This window comes from Hoplias malabaricus, chromosome 7 (genome assembly GCF_029633855.1).
Source record: "Hoplias malabaricus isolate fHopMal1 chromosome 7, fHopMal1.hap1, whole genome shotgun sequence".
Lineage (NCBI taxonomy): Eukaryota > Metazoa > Chordata > Actinopteri > Characiformes > Erythrinidae > Hoplias > Hoplias malabaricus.
In genome coordinates this window covers 40,823,869-40,835,480 of record NC_089806.1, presented here as the reverse complement: position 1 = coordinate 40,835,480, position 11,612 = coordinate 40,823,869, and the positions used below count along the sequence as shown (strand labels likewise).

Sequence of the window (11,612 nt, the reverse complement as noted above, 5' to 3'; positions counted from 1 at the left end):
AGTAAATTTAGACAAATCTAAATATCTGAAATAATTTTTCAAATCTGTGTGTGTGTGTGTGTGTGTGTGTGTGTGTGTGTGAGAGAGAGTTTTAACTGCGTTTAATACAAGAGTATTCTGTAGTATCTCCAGTGTCCAGCAGTGTGTGTGCTGATGTTGATGGTTTGTTGTGGACCACAGTGGAGTACGTCACATCGTCCTGCAGCAACAACACATTCAGAAACACTACGTTACGCCCTGGGCTTATTAACCTTTAACAAATAGAGTGACACTGACCCCTTACAGTGAGTTTTACCAGAACTAGAAAACACATTTCTATAAATCTGCAGTGTGTGTTATTACATGTGTGTGTAATGTTGGAGTAAACACACTCCTACAGAAACACTCACCTGCTCCTGCTCCTCCTGGTGTGTGTCCTGTTTGTTTACAGTAGCGTACAGCACCAGAGCATCATCCTGTTGAAACACAAATTCAGCCAATCACACGCTTTCTGAACACAATAAAACCTTCACATGGAGCTTTTCTCTCCACATCTGAAAAGCAGCTTTAAACCCTGGATGGAAACCACAGAGTCTCAACAAAAGCCTGAGAACTGCCGAGAGAGAAACAGCGGAGGTGGAAAACTAAAGGAAAACACAGGGAATGCTCCCGGATTCAGGAGTTTGGAAAAAGCAGTGAGGTCAGTCTCTGTGCTGCAGTGGCGTAGTGCAGGTCTTACCTGAGTCTCCTGACCTCCTCTACTTCCTGTCTGACTCTCCGTCCGTCCTCGTCTCTGAGCTGTAGAATTAAAGCAGAGACTCACACACAGCAACTGGACTGAGCTCCCAACACTGTGTGTGTGTGTGTGTGTGTGTACCTCTGTATCTCCAGTAGACGACTCCTCCGAGGACCATCAACATCAGTGAAGCCCCCACAGCAGCGCAGATGATGATGATATTGCTTGATGGATCTGTATCAAGAAGAACAGAGAGAGAAAGAGAGACATTTGTTGGTATGTGTGTGTGTGTGTGTGTTGGTGGGGGCAAACACTACATTTCCAAAACAACAGCTGACATAGGAATTCAGCTGAAATTGCTAGACACAAGCCCAAGGTCACCACGCTCCACAGTGAGAATCAGTCAGAGTGGACTCCTCCTTCATCACTGGGCTGTGGAGCATGTCTGGCATAAAGTTATTATCTGGAATACCACATCAGCATCAGTACTTATCACCACTAAAACAACGACCACGTATTTGTAGCTGAAGGCCACTGAGAATTCACAGCTAAGATCTAATATCTAGTTTAAAGTATTCACTTCAGAGCATGTTATACAGCAAAAAAGAGTGACAAACTAAAACACTGCACACTTCACAAAAAAGAAGTGCAAAAAAGATGCATACACCACATTATACAGTCATGTTAAAGACTTCTTCCACACATTATCTGCCCACAACTTGGACAAAGACAGGATGGAAAAACTAAGAAGAACAGTGTGAACACAAGAATTAAAGTGTGGAGCCAGAGCAGAGGCCCAAGAAAACTAATTGAACATTAATGAGCTCATTCACAGAGCGACAGAAATGTGAAATCTGGGCCTGGAATTAGCTTTTACCTTTTTGAGAGGAAACTGTGGAGGAAGGTGTTGGAGGTGGTATCCCTGCGAGGAGAGAAGAGTCCATGATGAATGTTGTAGAGATGAGCACTGTGCTAGAACTACACTGGAAACTTCCAGAATCCCAAACATTTCACACTACTACATTAATTCTACAACTGATCCACACTCAATAATTCATCACACACTGATGACCTCAGGACTGGTCACTGGTAAAGACCAGCACTACCTTATGAAGATGGTCCTCTACCTGCATCACAACACATTCACACAGTGTTTTACCTTCAACTGTGAGTCTGATGACTGTGTGTCCACTTCCTTCAGCATCACATCTGTACAGTCCTCCATCCTCTTCAGTCAGGTGTGATATGAGCAGAGAGAGAATTCCTGGAGAGTGAGAGTTAAACAGCTGGACTCTGCCTCTGTACGAACTGCTCTCAATAGAAACATGTTCCCACACACTTCCATTTACTTTGTATTTCCTCCAGGTGATTTTCTTAGGTTTGGTGTGAAATTCAGAGCAGTAACAGGGCAGCAGGACTGACCCTCCTAGACGTGCTCTGATCGTTGTACGCCTGTTGTGCAGAGTACGACCTGAGGAGATACATGAACATGACGTAACTGTGAATCCAAACCAGTTCAGGAAATGATGTCCACTTTTATTTTAAATATGAATTTAAAGATTATGTTCTGCATGGACTAAGTATTTGGTACATTACGCTCACAACATGTTCATCGTCAGCTAAACAGAATTTATTATATGCTATAAATACACTGTAAAAATAGAAACCTAAAAATTTGTCAAATTTACCTACCAATGAAAAAAAAAATTACACTGATTGTACCTTTAGTGACAATAATGTACATTTTTATTTTGAGAGCACAGGAGAATGAACTTACCTTCAGCCACATAGAGCACCAACAGCAGATAAACACACACCTGCATTCTTAATGAGATCCAGAACACACTCACTACACACAGCCACAACAACACTACAGCAGTTACAGCCACAACTCCACCCTGATACTACTTTACCATCTAACACTAGAACTACCAAACCGCTGCCATTTGGCAATTATACCTTTAAATCCCAAAGAACTGCCATTTGGCAGGTGTGAACAGCTCTTCTCACCTCCAGTGTTATGTAAATGAGGCCTTTACATTTGAAAGGAGACACTCTACTGCACTCCACACTCTTCTCTGCAGCAAGTTGGTGAACCCCCACCCACAAAAAAAGTCAACATTACCAGACATTTAGATTCAAGGTAGTTTTATTGGTATATGAACAGGAAAGAAACATTTTGCTTAGTTTTTGTCTTTTGAAAAACTGCCAATAGGTAAAGATATTTTTAAATAAATTTATACAAAAAAACAACCCTCAGCTAGTTGTAAAAAAGACATTTTTACTTAAACTTTTTAAAACCCAAAGTAAAAGAATCGTATCAGGACATTTTGTCTTGTTTTAAGTCAAAATACAAGTCAAAATTACTCAAATTAAAATAGAATAATATTCTTGAGCAATTTTAACTTCAAGATTGTACTTTTTGCAGTGTGTCTCTTCCAAAATCACAACAGCCATAACCAGCAAACAAACATAGAAAATTTAGGAAATCTTATCAGAAGAGATTTCAGAGTCACCGCTCTGATCAATAGTAATTTCTTCTCCATCTGAGTCACAGGGGTTGACATGGTTGAGGGTCATGTCCAAAGTCTGCTCTGTACTGTAAACCTTTGCCATCTTTGCTTCTTGGTCAACAGAGTAAGTGAAATGTGTGGTGACGTGGCTTTTTATCCACATGGAGGTGGATACATACATAATCGTTATCATCATCGTTCACGCTATCACCCACCACACCCATCCCTGTTCACTGTTACCTGGTACTGGCATTGTTCGATCTAATGGCTGCAACAACAACATTTTTAAAATAAATATAGAACCCATCTCAGTTCCCTCCATCGTGTATATTTGTAATATTGTACTATAGTGAGAAAGGTTTATTCTATTTTATTTCACTCAGCATGTAGCCAATAGGCTATTTACTTTGGTGCAGTTTATTATATAAAGTTTATGCACTTTATTAACAAGTTTTCCAGTGTCTGCAGTCATCTTTCTCTTTATTCTAAAACTCACACAAAGACATTATTTGAACTATAATTCCAAAACACCTCAAGTCTGCCTCCTTTGTACTAATTTTGGATTGTTTTCTCACTGATGATTTGTCAAAATAGCTAAAGTTCAGATTTAAGTAAATTTGCCTTTTTTAAAAACTGCCTCCTTTGTGCTAATGTAGGATTGTTTTCACAGTGCAAAAAGTGGCATATTGATTAGTCAAAATAGCTCTGATATGTTGTAACCTTATTTTAAGTAGTTTTTGTCTTTTGAAAAACTGCCAATAGGTAAAGATATTTTTACATAAATTTATACAAAAAACAACCCTCAGCTACTTGTAAAAAGGACATTTTTACTTAAACTTTTTAAAACCCAAGTAAAAGAATATTATCAGGACATTTTTTCTTGTTTTAAGTCAAAATATCTCACCCCATTGGCAAAGTGTTTTTCTTGACAAGTAAATATGACTCAAATTAAACTTAAATACTATTTTTGAGCAATTTTTACTTAACTGATTTTTTTATTTGTATTTCTCAAGGTTTTTGTAGGTTTCACATCAAATAATACTGCATTAGATCAACAAATATAAACTAAAAAGCTTAAATAATTCTTTATTGTGTGTATTCTAAATAAACAAGTATTATTTCATTATATTTTTGAAAGATTATAATAATAATTATCAGCAGCTGAGAAAACTGCCAAAGTACCAAAATATTTTTTATTTGTTGAGACTGTTGCCCTGAACTAAACTCCTGAAAGTCTGTGCCTGCTGTGACTCTCAGAGCTTTGTCAGTCAACACAGTTCACATTATCACCCATCCCCCCGTTTTAGTACCTAGTAGTGGCTTAATGTACATAACAAAAGGTGGCCTAATGGGTTGCAAATTACCCCAGCACTGCCATTTGGCAGCCTCTGGTAGAAAAAGGGGGTATATGAAAATCCTGGTAGTTCTAGTGCTAAACATGAGATGAGATAAATTTTATTTTCCCATAAGGTGAAAGGGATGTGAAAGTTAGTTTATTTTGTCTATGTATTTACTTAAACTAAAATAAACTAAAGCCTTGAACTCTAACTTTCTCTTCAGAAATTCACTGCTCTCTAAGTCGAACACAGCAAACAGGAAACCTGCTCAGATGAGCTCTTACTTTCTCTCCCTCTGTCTCTCTCACCCACAAAAACAGTGATGTGGTCACATCTCGCATTTGAACCTTTACTGTACCCTTCTTTCATCACTTTTATCACATTTTCCACTACGTCACAAATGCAGAACGTGGGTGAGAGGCCTAAGTCCACTCTCAAGCAACAGCCTTATTATTTAGTAAAGTTATGACTGCATTAAAAGAAAAACAGCAGTTACTTCAAAGAACAAAAGCAGCAGCAGGGTGAAGAACACATTTATTTTTACAACATCCACCTACTGCAAGTTAACCACGTAGTGGACTCAGAAACTCAAAGTATTTAACATTGACAGAGAGAGTGAGAGAAAGACAATGATCCGATTTATATGATGTGAAATGTGAAATCTGGGCCTGGAATTAGCTTTTACCTTTTTGGGAGGAAACTGTGGAGGAAGGTTGAGCTGCAGATGTGGGAATGATTTGATCAAGTGTTGAACTCGGTTTTGGAGGTGGGATCCCTGCGAGGAGAGAAGAGTCCATGATGAATGTTGTAGAGATGAGCACTGTGCTAGAACTACACTGGAAACTTCCAGAATCCCAAACATTTTACACTACTACATTAATTCTACAACTGATCCACACTCAATAATTCATCACACACTGATGACCTCAGGACTGGTCACTGGTAAAGACCAGCACTACCTTATGAAGATGGTCCTCTACCTGCATCACAACACATTCACACTGTGTTTTACCTTCAACAGTGAGATGGATGACTCTGAGTCCACTTCCTTTAGCATCACACCAGTACCATCCTCTATCCTCTTCAGTCAGGTGTGATATGAGCAGAGAGAGATTTCCTGGAGAGTGAGAGTTAAACAGCTGGAGAGAGACGTCTGTACTGAACACCCTTAATAGGCATCTCTTTCCACATTCCCTTTAGTTTCTTCCAGGTGATTCTCTCAGGTTTGGCTCGTAGTTCAGTGCAAAAACAGGGCAGCAGGACTGACCCTCCTTTATACGCTGTGATACGTGTTGTTTGACCTCTTTCCTCCAGAGAACAGCCTGAAGAGACACACGGACATAAACATTTCACTGTGAATCCAGTGTTGAGGAAGTGATTGGTGTTTGTTGTTGAACATGATTTCACAGACTGTGTTCTGAATGGACTGAGTAACTGGACTTAAGGTCACTCAATAACACGGTCAGATGGAGTGAGTGACCATCCTAGTTATCATCAGCCAATCAGATTTATATAAACACTGTAAATACACTGTAAACAATGGAAACCTACAGCAGGTGACTGAAGTGGTTTATTGAAGTCAAACTGTGGATGATCAGTGTTTATTGGAGTTTAATAAAACTATGTAATCTTCTTGTTCCCACATGAAGTGTTTGGAGGGTGAGCTGATGAACTGTGTGTTACAGTGGAGGCTGTAGATTTGCTGCATTTCCTGACCAATGAGCAGCTTAATGATAAAGAAGACAGACCACACACCTGACCACTGCAAACAGAAGCATTTCACAACACTGATGTTGTTCTACTGCTACAACAATCAGCAACTTCACACAATGACTTCACACACTTTACACACTTCACAAAGACTTCATTTCTGAAGCAGCGCAGACTATGACCAAAGGTGTGTGTAGAGTGTCCCCAACAGAACTGTAGACACCAGTGAAGATAAATGTAGTTCTGACATCATCATTACATTATGAATATTGATCAGAGAGGGGTTACCTTTAACAGTGAGTCTAATGAATGTGTATTAATTTCCCTCTTCACACTTGTAGTCTTCTTCATCCTCTTCAGTCAGGTGTGGTATGAGCAGAGAGAGATTTCCTGAGAGTGAGAGTTAAACAGCTGGACTCTGCCTTTGTACTGACCGCTCTCATTATACACCTCTTCAAATTGTTTTTTATTTTCTTTGTAATTAGTCTCAGGTTCAGAGTTGGTGTCAGTGCAGTAACAGGGCAGCAGGACTGACTCTCCATTGTATGCAGTAATCTCTGTTCTCTCCCCGTGGTTTTTCAATGTGCATCCTGCAGAAACACAGCAGTGAATGTACCTTTAACAGTGAGTCTGATGTCTGTGTGTTTATCTCCTTTATAATGACATCTGTACACTCCTCCATCCTCTTCAGTCAGGTGTGATATGTGCAGAGAGAGATTTCCTGGAGAGTGAGAGTTAAACAGCTGGACTCTGTTTCTGTACTGACCGCTCTCATTAGACACTTCCTCCCATTCCTCTCCATTAAGGAAGTATTTTTTCCAAATGACTGTCTCAGGTGTAGAGTTGGTCTCAGTGCAGTAACAGAGCAGCAGTACTTTCCCTCCAGTGTATGCAGTAATCTCTTTTGTATTCCTTGGTTTTCCAGTGTGCATCCTGCAGAAACACAGCAGTGAATGTTCTTCATCTTTAAACACCTCTGAACATGTGGAAGTTCTTCAAAATGAAGCTTGACGTTCTCACAACAATGTGTCATCACCTGCACAACACTCGCTTCATCACAAACAGAGCGTTTGTCACGGATCACGGGGCGGACTGACGGAAGCGGACGCACTTGCTGAAACACGGAGAGTTTATTTTAACAAAAGATCTAACTAAACAAATACACGCTACACAGGAAACAACATTACAGGACTGGGAAACGAAATGACATGACTCGACTATGAAAGAGCAAAACAACAAATCATACGAAACAAAGAAAAAACAATACATATGAAATGAAACGAGGAAAACGACAAAGACAGACAAACCAAATTAAGGAACGTGACTAGGAAACAAAACGACATGACTTGACTAGGAGAGGGGAAAGATACAACACGACATGACTCTGAACGAAGCGAAGTGAAATGTGAAATGAACGACAAACAGGACGTGAGACAAGAGGGCTTAAATGCTGACACAAACGAGACACACCTGGACAGATAACAAGGAGGACAGGTTAACACATGACACGGACTAAGAGGCGGAACAAAGGCGGAGACTCGAACATAAACAAACATAGCCATGTGCTCTCTCTCAGCACATGGCCGGAAAAACAGAGGTGACAAGACGACGGCGTGACAGCGTTACTTTAAAGACGTCTTTATAAAAAGAGATCACTGACCAGTCCAGACTCCAATCTACTGTTCCTCACTTTAACCACAGTCAGAAACAGAGAGGATTGTACAGGTACATTTCTGTTCAACAAGTAAAAACAATGGAAATGTACCATCAAAGGAACAACAGTGGTCTTGGTCTATTGGAATATCCTACTCTCATGTTTCTAACTGAAGTTACTGAAGACCTGTGCTTAAAGGGACCACCCAGTGATGTGAGGGGGATCACCCCAGTTACAATGTGGTATCTGTTACTGAGAGTGTTCTGGAGAGAACGCTGTTCTGACTCTATCACAATGATGGGAGAAAATCACCTCGGCTTGAGTGGAGGTTCCATACAGAACCATGAAGACTCCAGGAAGCTCTTGTGTTACTAATGGTTCATGTCCTGGTCACATGCTTCACCAAAAAGGCTCCCACCACTGCTACCAATCAAGGAGCCCATTTCAGCTCCATTCTAGAGTCTCTTCAGCAGAATCTGAAGCTCTAACTGGACTGTGGTGGACAGTGGACAGTAGGAGAAGAGATGAACTTACCTTCAGCCACATGGAGGACAAGCAGAAGATAAAAACACAGCTGCATTGTGTCTGAGATCTACAACACCGTCACTACACACAGCAACACACACTCTATCAGATTTCCACCTCCTCACAAACTACACAACTGAACACCAACACACACCAGTGTCCTCAACTCCACAACATTCTCCACAATATCAAGCACTAACTAAAGCCTGAGCGCTTTACTGGACTCTTCCACAACGTCAGAGAGGAACTGTGTTCTCTATTTCACTCTCTCTCTCTCTCTCTCTCTCTCTCTCTCTCTCTCTCTCTCTGTCTCTCTCTCTCTCTCTGTTCTCTCTCTTCTCTCTCTCTCTCTCTCTCTCTCTCTCTGTCTCTCTCTCTCTCTCTGTCTCTCTCTCTCTGTCTCTCTCTCTCTCTCTCTCTCTCTCTCTCTAACACCATAAATGGGGCAGTGCACTCTGTGTATTCACTTGTTACTTCCTCTTTCTTCTCTTCATAGCCCATGTTGCACCACGTCACGTCACGTGTCATCACTCCATAACTGTGCAGTTACACACAGCAATGTCTAGTGTAAAGCTTTCTCAGAAGAGTAGAGGCTCATACTGCACCAAAGAAGGACATTCCCATGTTGACTGAGCAGGTGTCCCAAACTTTAGTCTCTGTAGTGTAGTATATAGCAGCGACCTGGCTACATAAGCCCCTCTGTCTGTGAGTAGTGTCCACTGCGCAGACTCAGAGAGAAACAGCCCCATCTCTCTTAACCACAACTGTGGCCTCGTCACCGTGACAACATAGAGGAAGCAGAGGCCCAAGAGCATCAGCAAACTGACCACAGCAAACCACAAGACACGTCATCATCACCTCTGTACACACACACACACACACACACATTGCTTCAGAGTGTTAAAGCAGGTCACATGACCACTGTGGGCTACTCAAGGTCCTAGACTGAGACTCCATCAGCCTCCATCAGTGCACAGCGTCTAAGAGAATGATTTAAGTTGTAAATTAATTCTATATTTAACCATTGTGTGTTAATGATATTTGACGCTGTATTCACTCGAGAGTCTTATTTATTTATTAAACCACATTATACACCCATCATGACACAAACAGAATCTATAACACACTGAATCACTGTCCGTCAGAATCAGAAGATATATTATATTATAGAAAAGTTCAAATGTAAAAGATCAACAGGAAATTTAAACAAATAATAAAGTAAATGCAGCAGAGAATCGAGAGGAAACTTCAAATTTACTGTAGAATGAACACAACGCAAACTGTAGACAATATTAATACTTCATAATCAATAAAAATATCAAATAATTGTGTGTGTGTGTGTGTGTGTGTGTTAACTGTGTTTAATACAGGCATTATTTGTAGTATCTCCAGTGTCCAGCAGTGTGTGTGTGTGTGTGTGTGTGTGTGTGTGTGTGTGTTAACTGTGTTTGATACAGGAGTATTCTGTAGTATCTCCAGTGTCCAGCAGTGTGTGTGTGTGTGTGTGTGTGTGTGTGTGTGTGTGTGTGTGTGTGTGTGTGTTAACTGTGTTTGATACAGGAGTATTCTGTAGTATCTCCAGTGTCCAGCAGTGTCTGTGTGTGTGTGAGTGTGTGTGTGTGTGTGTGTGTGTGTGTTAACTGCGTTTGATACAGGCGTATTCTGTAGTATCTCCAGTGTCCAGCAGTGTGTGTGCTGATGTTGATGGTTTGTTGTGGACCACAGTGGAGTACGTCACATCGTCCTGCAGCAACAACACATTCAGAAACACTACGTTACGCCTCTGTGATGTTACTAAATATTAACGTTACTATATTAATAGACATTAATTAGCAGTGTAATTAGCCTTTGTCCTGATTCTATTTATTGGTGTATTTTACAGCAGTCATTATTCTTCTGAAGATACAGTAATGTAAACAGAGACACATTATAAACCATAAGTGGAGACTCACACACTGAGCTGTGTAAAAGCAGCCTGCTGTGGGGAATAAAGAGTGTGATACACACGTTTACCAACCTACAGCCACAGGTCAGTGTCACATGTGTTTACCACTAAAGTGTGACAATCACACGCTGCTATTAACCCAACCTGTGTGATGTGGGGCTGGGTCAGGGTTAAGGTTAAGGTCTGGGTTAAGTTTAGACTCTCAGTGAAGTTTAGGTTTAGAGTGATACCTGATGTTAAATCTAGAGTTAGGGTTTAATTTAACTGTGGGGTTCCATTAAGATCAGGGTCACACTGCTGTGTGCATTTCACAATGTCCCTTTAATGTAAGTGTAAAATAATGTAATGTAAACACTCACCTGTCCCTTTTCCTCATGATTTTTGTCCGGTTTGTTTACAGTAGCGTACAGCACGAGAGCATCATCCTGTTGAAACACAAATTCAGCCAATCACACGCTTTCTGAACACAATAAAACCTTCACATGGAGCTTTTCCCTCCACATCTGAAAAGCAGCTTTAAACCCTGGATGGAAACCACAGAGTCTCAACAAAAGCCTGAGAACTGCCGAGAGAGAAACAGCGGAGGTGGAAAACTAAAGGAAAACACAGGGAATGCTCCCGGATTCAGGAGTTTGGAAAAAGCAGTGAGGTCAGTCTCTGTGCTGCAGTGGCGTAGTGCAGGTCTTACCTGAGTCTCCTGACCTCCTCTACTTCCTGTCTGACTCTCCGTCCGTCCTCGTCTCTGAGCTGTAGAATTAAAGCAGAGACTCACACACAGCAACTTGACTGAGCTCCCAACACTGTGTGTGTGTGTGTGTGTATGTGTGTGTGTGTTTGTCTGTGTGTGTATACCTCTGTATCTCCAGTAGAAGACTCCTCCGATGACCATCAACAGCAGTGAAGCCCCCACAGCAGTGCAGATATAGATGATGTTTTTTGATGGACCTGAACCTGAATTTTGAACAATAAAGAGAGAAAGTGTATTTGTGTGTATGACAGAGAGAGAGAGAGAGAGAGAGAGAGAGAGAGAGAGAGAGATGGGGGGGTGGGTGGTGTCTGCTTAAAATGAATGGATTCCAGATCTGCTGAAGACACTGTAGAAGTAGACTGTGAAAAGACTGAAGGTGCTCTGTAGTCAGACATGAAACGTAGGTTCCACAAACCCACTGATGAATGAAGAGCCTGGGCTGTGGACAATGGGACTGCACACTCT

The 11,612-nt window shown here is 41.1% G+C and overlaps 1 long non-coding RNA gene across 1 annotated transcript; it reads right to left on the bottom strand.

Annotated features, from left to right (window-relative positions):
- Positions 1 to 856: 856 nt before the first annotated feature.
- LOC136701522 (uncharacterized) lies at positions 857 to 2,705 on the bottom strand. Its single transcript, XR_010803812.1, has 3 exons — positions 1,875 to 2,705; positions 1,593 to 1,637; positions 857 to 949 (listed from the first exon to the last, which is right to left on the bottom strand). It is a non-coding gene; the product is annotated as an uncharacterized lncRNA (long non-coding RNA).
- Positions 2,706 to 11,612: the final 8,907 nt, after the last annotated feature.